The sequence below is a fragment of the Pistacia vera genome, unplaced genomic scaffold (genome assembly GCF_008641045.1).
Source record: "Pistacia vera cultivar Batoury unplaced genomic scaffold, PisVer_v2 Contig248, whole genome shotgun sequence".
In the NCBI taxonomy this organism is placed as follows: Eukaryota; Viridiplantae; Streptophyta; class Magnoliopsida; order Sapindales; family Anacardiaceae; genus Pistacia; species Pistacia vera.
Window position 1 is genome coordinate 43,990 of NW_022196055.1, and position 16,914 is coordinate 60,903.

Consider the following 16,914-nt stretch of genomic DNA (forward strand, 5'->3'; position numbering starts at 1 on the left):
TAAACTCACCTCTCCATATACACCACAACACAATGGAGTGTCTGAAAAGAGGAATAGGACCTTACTTGAAATGGCTAAGTCCATGATAAGTTTTAGTAATTTGACCACATCATCTAGGGTTATGCCCTAGAGACTGCGACTGACCTATTGAACTGTGTGCTGTCAATGTCTGTAGATAAGACTCCATATGAACAATGGAGTCGACAAAAGCCTAACTTGTCTTATCAAAGGATTTGGGTTGTGAAGCTTATGTCAAGAAATTGACTTCGAACGAGCTGAGCCCGAAATCTTACAAATGTGCATTTGTGGGGTATCCTAAGGAGACCAAGGATACTATTTTTACACCTAGAAGAGCTCAAAAATTTTGTTGCTCATACTGGTGTCTTCTTAGAAAATGAGTTTTTCCTAAGAAGTACTAGTGAGAGAAAAGTAGAACTCAATAAAGTTCTAGAACAACAAGGCACATTAAACGAAGGACGGGAAGATGTGCCACATCAAGTGGTTGAACATCGTAAGGAGGTTACTCCACAATCTGTGGATCAAAGTGAACCACCTCAAGTAGCACAGGAGCTACGTAGGTCTGGAAGAGTGTGTCATGAGCCTGAGAGATAAGGTTTTCTCATGACTCAACATGGTGACGTACTGGTCTACCAAGACAATGAATCCAAAACCTACAAAGACGTTATATCGGGTCCAGATTCCATTAAATGGCTTGAAGCCGTGAAATTTTAGATGGACTCCAAATACCAAAACCAGGTATGGTCTCTAGTGGATCCACTTGAAGGGGTAAAACTCATAAGGTGTAAATGGGTCTTCAAGAAGAAGACTGACATGGATGGCAATGTGAATTCATATAAGGCATGACTATTGCCAAAGGTTTCAAACAAATTCATGGTATTGACTATGAAGAAACCTTTTCCCCGGTTGCCATGATTAAGTCGATCCAGATTATGCTTGCGATTGTTGCTTATCATAACTATGAGATTTGGCAAATGGATGTCAAAACAGCTTTCTTGAACGAAAACCTTGAAGAGGATGTATATATGACACAACCCAATGGTTTCATTCATGATGGACAAGCTAATAAGATATGCAAGTTGTAGAAGTCCATTTATGGACTCAAGCAAGCTTCAAGGAGCTAGAACATTCATTTTGATGAAGCCGTAAAAGAATTAAGTTTTATCAAGAACGAAGATAAGTCATGTGTTTACAAGAAAGTAAGTAGGAGCGTAGTAACATTCTTAGTATTGTATGTCAACGACATACTTTTGATCAAGAATTATATACTGAACTTGCAATCAGTAAAGACTTGGTTATCCAAGTGCTTCTCCATGAAGGACTAGGAGAAGCAGCCTACATCCTTGGAATAAAGATCTACCGAGATAGATCGCATAGGATGCTTGGCCTAAGTCAGAGTACATACATAGACAAAGTACTAAAGAGATTCAGTAAGGAAGAATCCGAGAAGGGATTTCTTCTTATGTCACATGGTGTCTATCTCTCCAAGGATATGTGTCCTAAAACACACAATGAGAGAGATAGAATTAAGAGGATCTAATATGCGTCAGCAATTGGATCTATCATGCATGCCATGTTGTGTACTCGGATTGATGTCTCATGTGCATTAAGCACTTGTAGTATATATCAATCGAATCCAGGTGAGCGTCACTAGATGGCTGTCAATAACATCTTTAAGTACCTAAAAAGAACTAAGGACATGTTCTTGGTTTATGGAGGGGAATATGAGCTCACTATAAGAGGATACAATGATGCTAGTTTCCAAATAGACAAGGATGATTATTGATCACAGTCGAGCTTTGTATTTTGTCTCAATGAGCTACAATGAGCTAGAAAAGCTCGAAGCAAAGTACTGTAGCGAATTATACAACTAACGCTAAGTATATCGCAGTATTTAATGCAGTCATGGAGGCAGTTTGGATTAAGAAGTTTATTACTAAAATTGATGTGGTTCCAAGTATTACCGATCTAATAAAGCTCTACTACAACAATAATGGAGCCATTGTTATGGCTAAAGAACCACGGTCTCATCCGTGATCCAAACACATATTTAGTTGATTCAATCTAATCAAAGAAATCAATCAGAAAGAGGATGTGTAAATATGCAAAATACCTACTAACCCACTGTTGAAGTTTCTATTGCAGTATAAGCATGATAAGCACTTAGTGTCATTTACTATTAAATACATGAATGATTAGCTATAGTGCAAGTGGGAGATTGTCAGAATAGGTACCCTAGGGTCAATCTAATTGTGTAAATTGACTCTTTGTAATCATGTTTTATTATCAATAAAAGGCATTTACCTATACCATATGATATGATCATATTCGTATAAGAAAATGGTATATGTCCTTAGAATGGTAGAATCATGACGAGGGTATCAAGTGTTTGAAATATCAATAGTGAGAACCTTATGAGCACATACGGTGGCCATTCTAGAAACGTCCATAGCCCCAATATTATCCTGACCTAGGGCACAGATAATACGGTAAGGCTATCATAGTGTTGGATGACCCTATCGAAAGGCAATGACAGATCTCACTTGTCAAGGTTGTTTAGTGACAACTTAGTGCAACACATGGGTATATGTTGTAGGCAAGTTCACCAAACCGACCCACTAGAGGATTCCACATAGATGGTTACCCCAGTGTTTGTGGAATAAATCCTCCAACGAATAGTGGTGCATGTGATCCTTAGACTTGAGATCACCAGAGCGCCTTATGTACCGATTGGTGTAGTTTGACACTAGTCCAACGTAGTTCTATTCAGATCTATCAACACAGTAGTGATTGGCTGCATCGATGAGTGTATCAAGACTATGATGGATCAACAAAGGATTCATCACTCCCCGGTGTGAGAGAAATTATCTCACTGAATAATTCGATAGATGGCAATCCAATCTATTCCGGTCGTTTGTCCAATAACTGAATACCGAGATATTAAGGATATCTGAGGTTGACACTACTTCTATGCCTCAGCCTTGATGAGATAATAGATGATGAAAGGATTGAATTTCACGGTAGCCATATCGTTGATAGGTGGCGGTTTCGCTGAATCCGAATTTATCGGGTGGCCATAATGCTTGGCTAGAGGCCAGTCTCAGTCTGTGTCTAGTGGAACGATTGATTGATTGTCAATCGCAATACGATTCACTGCCGATATGATGAGGAGCCTTTGGGTCGCACACATTGAAGACAGATTAAGAATAAAATTATGAGAAGGGTGTTTTCTTCATTTATGATGAAACGGCATTTTCGTCTATTAAGATGAAAGGGCATCTTGGTAATCTGATAATGTAATTAAATTTACTGAAGTTGTTGCCTAAATTTAATTTCATATGGAAATTAAATTAGTGAGATTATATATATTTAAATATTTAGTTTATATATATATTTAAATATAAAGGATATTATCCAATATTAATATTTATTATTAATATTGATAATGTGAATTCAAATTTGGTTTTTAAATTTGAATTGAAAATGCCATGTTTGGTTGCAAGGCTAATCTATTCCAATATCCAATTGGAATAGATGGCTATTCCAATTTGGAATAGGGTTTTAGTGTGCACTATTTAAGTGCAACTAAAATTAAAATGAAATAATTTCATTCAATCAAAATAAACCCTAGCCGCACTCTCTCTCCCTCTCCCAAAAAGGGGAACCCTTTTGAGAGAGAAAGAATTTTTCTTGGGAAGAAAAATTCTACAGAAAATTATTCTTGAAGTTGAGAGTTTTTCCCAGCTTAAAAATCCCTCAATGACAACCGTCTTGTCTTCATGTGGATATTGCGAGTGCACTTCTACTTTGGAGTGGTAGCAATTCCAACCTCAAATCGAAGGAGCCTCCAATGCTGGTATGAAATTTTATATCCTTTGATTTGGTTAATTTAAAATAATGTAAATCCGGCATAAAGATCTTGGTTAAGATTTGTAGATCTAATTAAAAAAATAATAATAATTTCCGCTGCATTTTATAGATCCATTAACCTACACGAATTGTCCCCACTACCTTGAATAGTTTCTTCTATGGGCTTCACCTGATTTCCATGGAGGTTTTTATTAGACTCTGCTGGAGAATTCTTATCAAGCTTGGGTAGAAAAGTGTCATTTTGAAACTTTTTCAAGTGGAAAAGTGTCATTAGGCCAAACCTTGGGTGGGAAAATGTCATTTACTCTATTTTTATTTATTGAATTATAGTTATCCTATAAATTATATTAAATGACGCTATTTAGAGTCTTTGATTGAGAAGTAGTACTTTTTGGAAAATCTCATAAGAAACAGCACAATCCTAATTCATACAATATTTTCGACTAAAATTGCCCTCATATATAAATAAAGCTTATAGTATTCACCCATCTTCTTCAACCCTAACCTACCCCTCTCTCCATTGCCAAAATTCAAACTTTCAACCCTAAACTTATACCCACCTCCTATTTGTGCCAAGATCGAGTGGAATTTGAGTGGAAGCACTGGTTTTAAAATTTAGGGTTTTTGGTGGGAATTTAGGGTTAAGAATCGGAGATATGTTGAAGTATTGTTGAGTTGTTGAGAAGGGTGTGAAAATGGCCATGTGATAGGTTGTATGGTTGTGAATCGTTTCTGAAATTTGCATTTTTTTGGCCTAATCAAGTGGGTTTCAGTTGGATTCGACCAAAAAACATAGGTTTTACTATAGAAGATTAAGTCAATTTTTGGCCGAATACCTTGGATTCGAGCTGATTCGATTAGATTCAGCCAAGACAAGTTATGTCCAAACAGCCAAATTGGCTCAATGGCATGGTTTCAGCCATATTTGGCCACCTTAGTATCAAAAAGCAGAATTGGCCGAATCCGACTGACATGTGGGTTTTGGCCAAAACTCGTCTTCATCCTTTAAACAATTTTTCATTTGAATCCTTCAAAATTGGCCAAAAGCCATACCCATATTTGACTAAACCATCCATTTTCAACATATCCAATAGAATATAAGCTTAATCAACTATAACAACAACAAATCATTTCAAAAATAACTTATTTAACATTTTTCCTAGACATATATGCAACACACTCAAAATTTAGATTTCAAACAACTTTGAAATAACAAAACTTTCATTTCAAAAACAATATATCAAGAAATCTATTAAAAAATTTCTCCTCAAGATCACAATTCAAGTCTTCACTTGGGATTTTAGAGTTGAAGCACGGGTTTTCAATTAATGGTTAAGGATTTGTCATTAGGGGCAATTTTGTCCGTCAATTTTGTGCTACATGGAAATGTGCTATGTCTTGAGACACTTTCCAAAAAGTGCAACCAAGTGATTAAAAAATTAGAGTCAGATAAAATAAAAATTATCCAACAACAACCAAGTGATTACAAAATAAATTTAACTTCTTTACTTCCAAGAATTTGAGATTCATAATGTATATAAGCCATGCCATCAGCACACAATTATTTAAAATAATAAACCAAAGGCAAAAACTTACCTTTATTCTTAGTCGTTCAGCTACCTCAGATTGTTCATCATACTCATCAATTACCTGCAGCAGACAGCATATAATCCAAATTGGATGTATAGTAAATTTTTCTAAATAGCAAAACAACAACGAATTCATCCAAAAAAAAAAAAAAAGAAGATGAGGTGAAACCCAAATTCTTTTAGTTATTTGCAAGAGAACTCCAAGCTTAGCTGATTACCAACCGACAAGGGCAGGGCAAGACTCGCTCTGGAGGATTCCTCAATAGGGATCTATTCTCTATAAACCATAAACCAACACTTTCAGGTCAAAATCCTCAAACATAACAGGTTAATAATAATGAAATTGACATACACAGTTCAAATAAGAACATTTCTGATCATTCATCCAGCCTTACCTTCAGGGATTTGGAAGAATGTTCCACCAATTACTAAGAGTGCTTCACTAATTTACCTCTCAAAGGTTTGGGGCTTTGATTTAAGGTTCAGTAGGTTATGGTTATTGGAGATTTTACACTAAAGATTGGATGAAGCCAACAATTTTCACTAGATTTTTCCAAATGAAAATGATTAAGTGAAGCGATTAGGGTATTTTGTTTGAGAGAGTAGGCTGGAAGAGTTGAAAACGAGTGAATAAGGGTAGGAAATTTTGGGAAATTTTGGAAATTTTGGGTTGGCGGGTATTAGGTGTTACTTTCCGGGTTAATAATTGGGTATATGTAAAAACTTTATTTGGTCCCTACATGAATGAAAAGTGACAAAGTAAACCCAAAATAATATACCATTTGACCCCTAAACAATAAAAATGAGACAAAATCAACCTCATTTCATGTTGGTGGGAATACTATTTTCTTTCCTAGTAAATAATTGGGTTTATGATAACACTTTTTAAATGTTATTGTTTTTTTATTATATGATAACATTATAAAAAATCTATTATATTATTAAGTCTATTGTAACACTTTAAAAATGATACTGTAGATATATATTAATAACATTTAAAAATAATAATTACCATTGATATAAAATGTGTTATAAAAAGTTAAATTGTTATATATAAAAATTGTTATCATAACATTTTAATATCAAGTGTTACCATAGATAGTTTACAGTAATATTTTAAGGAAAAGTGTTATTATCCAATGTTATCGTAGATCATTTTTGTTATAGTGGTGCTAGTTCTCAACTCCCTTCCCCTAATTGTGTCATTTAATATAATTTCTCTAATTATTATATAAAATTTAAGGTTTTTTTTATATTAAACCTCATATGTTTGACCTTTATTAGTGAGCACTTACTGGTTTTGAAAATGCGACCCTGACCACTATTTATTTTCATACTGTTAGGTTATTCTAATGGAGTTTATAAGTCAATGATGTTTTTACTATTAATCCAAATTCAATTAATCTATCAACAATGTTAAGAAGTTAATATATTTTTTAAAGGTTAAATTGATGAAATTATTGATAAATTTGAAGGTAAAATTGATAAAATTTCTAAAACCAAGAGGTGTTCACATAAAAACGGTCAAACACATAGGTTCATTATAAATTATTAAAAAAAAAACTATAAATTTTATCTTATTATTATTATGACTATTATTAACAAATTATATTAAGAGTGCCTTTTGAATTGTTGTAGCTTAAGACTTAATTCTTAAGTGACAAAAACAAATGTGTTTGGTAAACAATTTTTAAAACTAAGTTTGAAGTTGATTATAAAATAATAAGCTTTATAAAATGATTCTAAAAGCTAGTAGGGGTAGCTTTTAAAAATCAAATTACCAAAGCTTTTTTTTTTTATTAATTGACAAACATACCCATACATAAGTCGTCAAATTATAAATAAATAAAACTTAAATAGACATTTGATTCACTAAATAAATAATTTCATAATTTATATATAAAAAAAAAAATGGAATCGTAGTGGTTGCTGGTACTATGATGTTGGTCAACCGTTGACCGCCAGTCAATGTGAAAAATCGTGGCGCTTTGGCACCACCATTGGTCCCATTAGAACCAAGAGAAGCCGATTTACAGTAATTTGGTAGTTCCATCGGATTGGAAGATGCCATTTGGCTGCAAAATGCGGTTGAAGCTTTTGCCTTCTTTTTCAGCTAAATGATATGTTGAAATCCAGTTTAACCACCGGATCCCGACTACTAGGCATCTTCTGGTATCAGAACTGATAGTGGCGCCAATGCACCACTTGTTGTCGACGTTGACCATTGGGCAATAGTGGTTGACCGACACCCAAATCAAACTTTTTTGAATGTTCTTCAAATTATTAATTAATTAAATAAAATTATTATAATACATTTTTTAAATATTTATTAAATGCATATCAAATACAAAATAGAATTATAAGAATATTACGATATAAATTGTCTATTTTGGTCATTATATATACCACAACAATTTCAAAATCTATTTCACCATACCTAACATTATAGACATTGAAAATTAAAACAATTTCAAAATTATGTTTTTTCAAACACATATCCAAATTATTTTTAAAATTGATTATTTCCAAGTTAAGCCAAAACTGATTAAATTAAAGTTACAACAATCTCAAACTTGCCCAAAGGTAAGATTTTTTAACTTTTAACATTAAAATTTATTTTATTCAGAATTTTTAGAATTAAGTTTGATCAAATAACTAGTTAAAAGACCCGCGTGTTTCGTAGGTTGTTTAGAAATTAATTTTTACATTACGTTTTAGAATAATTGAATGTTGGTTCAATTTTAAATCTTTATGTTATAAAGGCGCTTCTTATATAATTTTAAATGGACTTAAAGTCTAATTCTTCATTCTCTTATCACCAATATGAGAATAATCATTCCTTGTTATTTCTCCTTAGCCTCTAGGCTGTTATGATTTTACTTTCTCATATGTTCATAGCTATGTGAGTTTGGTGGTTCTTTCTCATGGCTCTGTTTCTTGATTAATGCTAAGCATGTGCTGCTACATTGTGGAAACCATCCCAAGCAGCTCCAAAGATATACGAATATTTTGTTAACAAAAATAAATAAAATTTGGTAGTAGTTGGAATCAATCATTTAATTGTACACCATATATATAATCAGCATATCACTTGACATTTATAAGTAGCTGAAAAGCTAAGAATCACAGCTGAAGAACATTACAGGCTTAAAATTATTGATGGTATTATTCCTGTAAGCATTTTGATCCTTTATTTTTTTTTTTTTTTTTTTTTTTCCTTGTAATTGATGCACTCAACTCGTGTCATGAGATTCATTTTATTGTTATAGTGTTGTACTCTTATTTACAAGGGCCCCTTGGTGGTGCACACTCAGATCCTGCGTGGGCTTCGTAACAAATTAAACTCACAATCATCGAGGCTATGGAGGTCAATGATACTTAAATTTCTATATGTTCCGAGTGGAAAAAGATTTGAGAACAGCAGCTATAAACAGGTTGTAAAACTTATCTATAAAACTTAGGCATGTTAATATCTTTTTTTCTGGTAAGAACGAATGTTAATGCTAATATGATGGCTTCCTTTTGACAAACACGTTGTTGACTAAATATCTTTCAATAAGAGTCGCTTTTTGCAATTCTAAAACTCGTGAAATCTTCTATACTTCTCAAATGTTTTTCATCTTTGATGCCTTAGTGGGAAATTTAGTTGAATACAAAACTTTGTCGTGCTATCCTTGTATAGCATTACTTTTTTCACCATTAGATGATATCCCACGTGAGGAGGCCTCTAGAGAATGTCCTTCGTTCTGTTGACATTTTGTGTACTGTTTTTTTATCCCAGTGATGGAGAAAGCTTTCTTTTCAATATTTTATTAAGAGAAGAAGAAACACATGTACCATATAAATTTGAGAAATACTAATGATTGTATCCTTTTCTTTTTTTTTTTTTTTTTTTTTTTTTTTTTTTTTCTCTCTTGCACCTTCCTTTTATACATTTTACATTTGATACAACCCTCGGTAATCTCTATGAGCTTACAAACATTGTTTTAAAAACCGGACCGGCGAGCAACCCGCTCTGATGGCCGGATCACAGTTAAACTGGTTGGACCGTCGGTTGGACCGATGATGTCATCACACATCCTGATAACATCAACATATTTTTAAAATAACTTCTTTTTTTTTAGATTTCTATTTTTTAATAAGACAATAACAACTTAATTACTGTCCAATCCAACATGATTCCAAGTTCAAATTCAACAACAATCCTAACATAATTTAAGTATTTATCTACCTATCTACCTATCAAATACGAAACAAGCGACATAATAGATTTACTAAGCAAATATCGAATACGAAACTATATAGACAGAATAAAATGCATAAATCATAAAAAACACAGAACACCTGTTGTCAATCAAAGCAGTTAAGTATCCACAGGCAAAATTTGTACTTGTTAGTGTAAATAAGTATCAATGAAGCGACATTCAGTGTAAATAAAAATGCCAAAACAAATAATCAAGCTTAAAAGATTTTAAAATAGAACTTGTTAGTGTAAATATTTAGACTTCAACTCCACTCGATTTTCTTGTATAGTGAGAGTTCTGCACTCAAAAGAAGACTTGCTGTTTGATTTAAAGGATTTGATGTGTTGACAAATTATAACAAATACACGGGAAATGTGTTGGCTACTATATTATAAACTCCACTGTATGCTAACAAAATGTACAGTCCATATATGAAACAATGAAAAATCACTGCTTTTATATTTAGGTTATGTAACAAAATGGTTGACACAAAAGTTTCAACACTTTTGTCCAGCAAGAAATTTCCAACTATTGGTATTATACTTGTAGTTTGCAAGATCTAAAATAGAAGCACATCAATATAGTTATACTGAAATAGGCTTGACAAAAGTAATATGGACATGAAAGGAGAAGCAATAAACACTATCCAGCTGTATTGTCACATGTGATATTGATCAACACAAATCTTCTGCAAATATTTTTCTATTTTTCCTCAAACTTTTTAATTTATTAGTAGTGAAACCACTCTTAAGTTTAATGTCAGAATAAGTAACTCAACATATAATTATTTCCCCTGAAATAAGTATAATCCAGAAATGACATTTCAATATGCAATATAAATCTTGCTAGAGTTCAAACAATTGATTGGCCATCAAAAACTTGATATGCATGCGGCAATCTATTATTATTACTACTATGTTTTGATACAATTCAGATCAAGATAAAGCTAAGTTGATGACATAACCTAAGGGTGAAAATGACAAACAAGAATCTAAATTAATAATATAGAATACTAAAACTTGTTAACGGACTAAAATTGTGGGACAGATGGAATAATAGTTATTGGTCATAAAAACATGTTCATATATAATTTCCAATAACCAAGTCTAAACTTCAGTCATACATGCATGATACAACCATCCACTATCTGTATACCAACATCATTATCTAACAATATTTCAAATTGGAAATTCACAATTAAAAAGTACAGATAATGGATCAATGATAAGTTTGTCCTGAACAAATAATGACCAAATACCCATTCTAGAGACTTTACCTTCTTTAGGATGCCAGTTTTTTCACCTCCTTCAGGAAGAGTAAGATCTAGATGGGATTAATTTCCAATAACCAAGTCTAAACGTCAATGAATGGAGTTGTTGCCGTCGATTTCTAGTGAGGGACGAAGCTGTCATCGTCGATTTCCCGCGAGGGAGGAAGACGTCGTCGATTTCCAGCGAGCGAGGACGATTTCAGAGAGTTCAGATGTGATTTGGGTGGGATTTTAGAGAGAAATCTTCGCAGAGAACAGACAACTGCACTCGAAGCTAAAAAATTTTTGCAGAGAAGAGAGAAGAAGCTGAGAAATTTGCGAAAGAAACTGAGAGAGATGAAGTGAACGCAATGAGAAGAAGGCTGCGGGCATTAGGTTTAGGGATTTTTAATTGGACCAGTTTATCAGTCGGTCCGGTTGGACCGGCGGTTCGCTGAAAAGATCCGGTTTTTTAACGGTTTAATACGGTCCATTGCTTATAAACGGTTTTAAGATTAACCCGAACCGGACACTTAACCGGTTCCCGATCCAACGGTCGGTCCAACCGGTCCGGTCCGGCTTTTAAAACAATGCTTACAAACATATATATCACAACAATATGAAAGTAAACCGTAAGTATATCTTACTTACGTTAAAACTTCACATAAAGAATCTCTCTTTATAAATGGAAAGATGATTCTCCACCTTTACTCTCTTATTACTCTCATTCGCTTCCTTCCCCCAATCGAAAATCTTTTGGTCATCTCAATTTCGTCGATGCAAATGCTGTTGCCAAATCCATGACCTTGCTCACTTGTGCTGCGCCTGTTCCTTGAAAACCCAAGAACAAAAGAGTCGGTAGATAGTAAACGTTATCGAGCACGCTATAACAACTTGGCAAGTGGATTCAAACACTATTCCTCTTGGATAAAAAAATTATTCCAAAATGCAGTTTAAAGATAGCACGGCCACTTTCTCTAACCTCATATTTTATAGATTGTTAACTGACAAATTACCAGCAGAATTTTAACTCCTAATTTTTCCATTTACTGGAAAAGAAATCAATGTACCTTCACAGTGCAAATGAAAAATAGACTTTCATTAGTGTTGGGGCCTACATTTGCAATGCTAACTACTCCTGGTCCAGTATGTGCCACTGCAATACATTATACACTTCAGAGTGAAAACGTGCAGATTAAATAGATATAGAAGAAAAGAAATGACCATATCAGGTGACCTAAAGTTTGGCCCTTTGATGGTTTTTCCTTTTCCATTTGTTGATTTCCTTGTCATCTGCCACTTATAGCCATGCTGAAATGAACTTAGGAATTGACAAAACTGGATACAGAAGCCTTGCTGCCACACCGGATGCTCAAATTCCGGTCAATTGAGGGTTTCCAAGAAGGCATTCCAGTGGATCCAGAGAGGAAATGCAACATGAAGCCTTCTGAAGTCAATATAGTCAATATGCTAAAGGCTTCTGAAATAGAGTCAAACCTTGAGAACTTAAAGAAAAAGATTAGGAAAAGATAACACACACACACACACACACACACACACACACACATATATATATATAAGAAATGAACAAAGTAACATGTTCATAAATCTGGCAAGAGCAACCCCTAAGGAAGAACTGCAAAAGCAGAAATGAGAAAAAGGGGGAAGGTTCCTTTTTTACTGAAATTCTGATGCAACTCATGCCACCTCCCACTCTCCACTTGTCAAATGTAATCAGAATACCTCAGTTGAAGAAAAAAAACTGACTCTTGCTCCAATCTAAATTAATTACCATACATCAATTAAACTCTAACACAACCTCACAGAACTTGGTGTATATATATATAATATATATATATATATATGACACAATTCAGTAAATATACATGTCCACATGCTTATAAACAACTAAGAATTGTAAGAAAAAAAAAAAAGTTAACTTCGTCCACAACTGTGGTCACAAATAGGGTCTTTATGTCGGGATTAGACCTTGATTTTTCATAGCTGATGCTGCCAATTTAACTGCAATACTTATACGCATATAATCAGAAATAGCAAAAGAAAACTAACAGTATTTATAACAGTTACAAACCAAAACAAATGAATAAGCCATGAAAGACAAACAAATAATTCACCATTTAAGATGCAAGTACCCATTATGCAATTCGATGAAACACATTCGTAACCCAATCAATGTGCTTTAAGTGCAGAAGAGAAGCAAATAAAACAACACAAACAACATTTACAATTCAAGTCTCAGCTTCAAATACAGCAACAAAATCAGAAGCTACAACTCTAGAAATAATCAAATATGAGAATCTTGTAACACCAAATGACCCAAACCTCAATACGCATGTCCCATTACACAATCACATTCAAACACAGAACGCAAATCAAATAAAAGTACATCAACGAGAGAATGATAAAAAATAAACTGACCTGTATAGCAATAACGTCATGATCAAAATTAGAAAAAAACTTAGAGAACTGAGGTTCGCATTTCATCAAACACTCATAATCACCCAACTCTTTTGTTTCTTTGGTTTAATTTTGTGAGAAGAGAATGGGTGTTAAAGGATGTTGAAGGCGGCGTCACTTCCATTGTTGCCACTCAACCTCTCAAACTCGTGCAATAAATAATCAATATATTTGACTAAGGGAAGTTGGAACAAAATTGACTATTTAAAAATGTTTATAAAGCAACAGAAACTAACATGACAAAAAGAAGAATAAAACCTTCTAAACAGCTATTCAGTTGACGATTCCTTCGCCCCTGTACCACCCTGATCCCAAAGCAACTCTGAGATCTATCTGCAAAAATTGACATCAAATGAGATCCATTAATCACCAGTCACAGCAATTAAAATACACAAAACCCAATAAAAAAATTGAGGAGTGAGAGAATACCAATTATTGTCAGCCCTGCCGCTGCATGAATGAGTAAATTATCACCGGTCCAGCAAATCAGAACCCCTGCTTCAGTAAATCCTTGCTGATAGCTTCAGCTTTTGGAGTCCTTAAGGAACATTTCTTGGGTATCTGTATTTATTATAACTGGTTTGTAATTTACATAACCCCACATAAAGCTACGAACGACCCGAATTCATTCACAATCTGCATTTGGACAATGAGGTTAAGTGAGCAACTATTGAGCACTGCAATTCAAAGATTGCAGAAAAAGCAAATATTATACTAGCAATTGAATATTCAAACTTACTTCATTATGCATTTGGCATTGTCTAATAGCACCTCACTCTGCTCTCTGCCAACATTATCGCTCTGTCTGATGATGTCTCTAAGATCTCTTTCTCCCCATTGGCAACAACCTTAGGATCGAACCTGCGAAAGCTTCTCTATGCTATCAACCAAATGTTTAGATTTATGTGAAGGTATCTTAAAATATGTAAATTTAGTTACATTTGAGTAGTGCAAAAGAAGTACTACCTGAAAATTCTTTTCTTTTCAAGATTTCAGTCTAGTTTTCTAACAACATACCACACGATGCGAAGTAGCTCGAACAGTTGACTTTTGAAGATAACTTACCATTTAAGAGTTGACACTTATTTTTCATAATTATATTTTCACTGGATTAAATATTACAACTGACTATAGTCATCATAAACTGGAACTCCCTAGGATTCATCATGAAATGCAACATAAACTTTATCTGTACAAAAAATTATGTCAATCTCAACAGTTTTTTATAAAATAAAAAAATATATCTTTGTTAGTATATATTAATGTCTCAATTAAGAAGCAATGTACATCTGAAAATGTGTAAAGTAGGTGAAGACGTTGATGTGTAATCTGGTTAATTAATGAAAGTTTCAAGAATATCCAGATTCAGACTATACACACAGTTTAACATGCAGTATAGTTGTAATAGGAAGGCTTTATTGTAATTTTTTTATCAACATAGTAATAATATACATTTTTCATTATCAACTACCATAATAACCATGATTGAGACAGAGTAGGGAAACCAACATGCGAAAAAGAGCATAAAACCTTCTAAACAGCTATTCAGTTGATGTTCCTTTGCCACTGTACACACCCTGGTCCCCAGCAACTCTGAGATATATCTTGCAAAAATTGACATCAAATGAGATCCATTAATCACCAATACAGCATTAAAAATACACAATAACTCAATAAACAATTAAATAGAGTGAGAGATACCTAGAGGCTGGATTCCGCTCAGCCTCATCATGCACCTCATAAGTGGATTTCCTAGAGTCTCAGGCCTTTCATCAGCCCCACGCCATTCTAATTCAAAACCCGAAACGGAAATTAAAAAAATAAATAAATAATCTGAACTTGCTAATTAAACATTAAAATTAAATAGAGTGTTGTTCTCTCTCAGCTAGAATGGCCTGTATGACAAATTTTACAAAAAGTAGTGTCCAAGTTTAGCAGACACCCAAAAAAAATAGGTAGCAGAACACATTGGATCTCTAAAAATCCTTATAGGTTCTTACAAAAGAAATGAACCGCAAAAACATTTCATTCTCCTTATATTAATCAGTATTTACATTACAACCAACACACCACACAAGCAGATTAACAAACATATCATGTAGGCCCATTCATCAACCCTAATTCATAAATCCATACAACATAATAAAATAATTGTGGTAAATCCATATTGATTGAAGCCAAACTACGTTCTGTGCCAGGAATGGTGTTGGTGTATACTCAAATCCCTCAAATATACAAAACATATCATGTGCCGAATTTGTCGGTAGTGGTGCGGACGGCAGCTTCCAGATCGAATGCAGAGGAATCAGATTTGAGAAGAGGCGTAAGAGTTCCAATCAGCCAGCAGGACGAAGGTTTTGTCGGTGGCGTTTGAGGTTGCGGTGCTCGGACCTCTGAGAACCATGCTTGTGCCAGCTTCTGCATTTCTAGCAAGCGTTGTGATTGTGAGATTGAGGTCACAGATGGATGATGTGATTGCTCTTCGTCGTCGTCATCTTCGTCAGAGACCTGAGCGAATTTTTTTTTTATTTTTTTTATTTTTATTTTGTTCAGTCCTCTCTGATTTGGTTCAGATGTGGAGAAGCAAAGGTCAAAAAACGATGTATGTTTATGTTTATCTTATGCAGAAAATTTAGTTGCCCGACTATCTAAGTTTCGATTTAAGAAATGTTCTTAAAAATGTTTTTCATATTTTTTTAATTTAGAGAAGATGATGTGGTATAGTTATAATAATTAAACACGTAAAATTGATTAAAATAAATATTAAAATATATGTGGGTTGAATTATAAATAATGAGTTTTTAAAATTTAAAATTTCTCAAAACAAGCCCCACTTATTCACCTGCTTATCGAAATTCATTAAGACAAAAACGATTTCTTGAACAATGGGAGACTGCGATTTTTTTGCTCGAACCTGCAAATTGCACTCTAAAATCAATTTCTTGAACCATAAACCGAATACAGTTGCGATTTTCGGTGATATAGTCACGATTTCCGATCGATTTCTTGAACCCTAAAATCGATTTCCTTAACCCTAAACGGAATCTGTGCGATTTCTGGTGATACAGTCCACATTTCCAATCGAAACTGCAAACTTTGACACCAAATTCAATCCAAAACATGGCTGACACTCACAATGAGGAGGAAAACCCAACGCCACTTCGAATCCTAGATTCCGGTGGCGCAAGCAGTTCAATGGCTACTCCGATGGATCATCCGATCAGTGAAGGTGGTCCACACGCAGAGGAGACACTGGCGGCACAAGAACGGAGGGAAGAATCAGCAAATGGTTCTGAAGACGAGAAGTCAGGCAAGAATTCAAGGCAGGAGGAGTTGTCCGAGGATTCAGGCGACAAGGAGGAGGCCGAAGAAGAAAGGGTAAGTTGTTTTGGGAATATTGCTTATACTGTCGCTTAAGCGATCATTTGTATCGCTTAAGCGATTAATATGTTTTACTTTTGATCGC

General features: G+C 34.1%; 2 long non-coding RNA genes across 3 annotated transcripts; both read right to left on the minus strand.

Annotated features, from left to right (window-relative positions):
- Window positions 1-5,401: 5,401 nt before the first annotated feature.
- On the minus strand, window positions 5,402-6,101 carry LOC116132042. The gene is made up of 3 exons (XR_004128361.1): window positions 5,873-6,101; window positions 5,696-5,754; window positions 5,402-5,538 (listed from the first exon to the last, which is right to left on the minus strand). It is a non-coding gene; the product is annotated as an uncharacterized LOC116132042 (long non-coding RNA).
- Window positions 6,102-10,783: 4,682 nt separating this feature from the next.
- Window positions 10,784-14,085, minus strand: LOC116132040. 2 transcript variants are annotated; one of them, XR_004128359.1, is made up of 4 exons: window positions 13,878-14,085; window positions 13,707-13,781; window positions 12,041-12,126; window positions 10,784-11,801 (listed from the first exon to the last, which is right to left on the minus strand). It is a non-coding gene; the product is annotated as an uncharacterized LOC116132040 (long non-coding RNA). The 2 variants fall into 2 exon arrangements; XR_004128358.1 differs by lacking the exons at window positions 13,707-13,781; window positions 13,878-14,085 and adding an exon at window positions 12,208-12,988.
- Window positions 14,086-16,914: the final 2,829 nt, after the last annotated feature.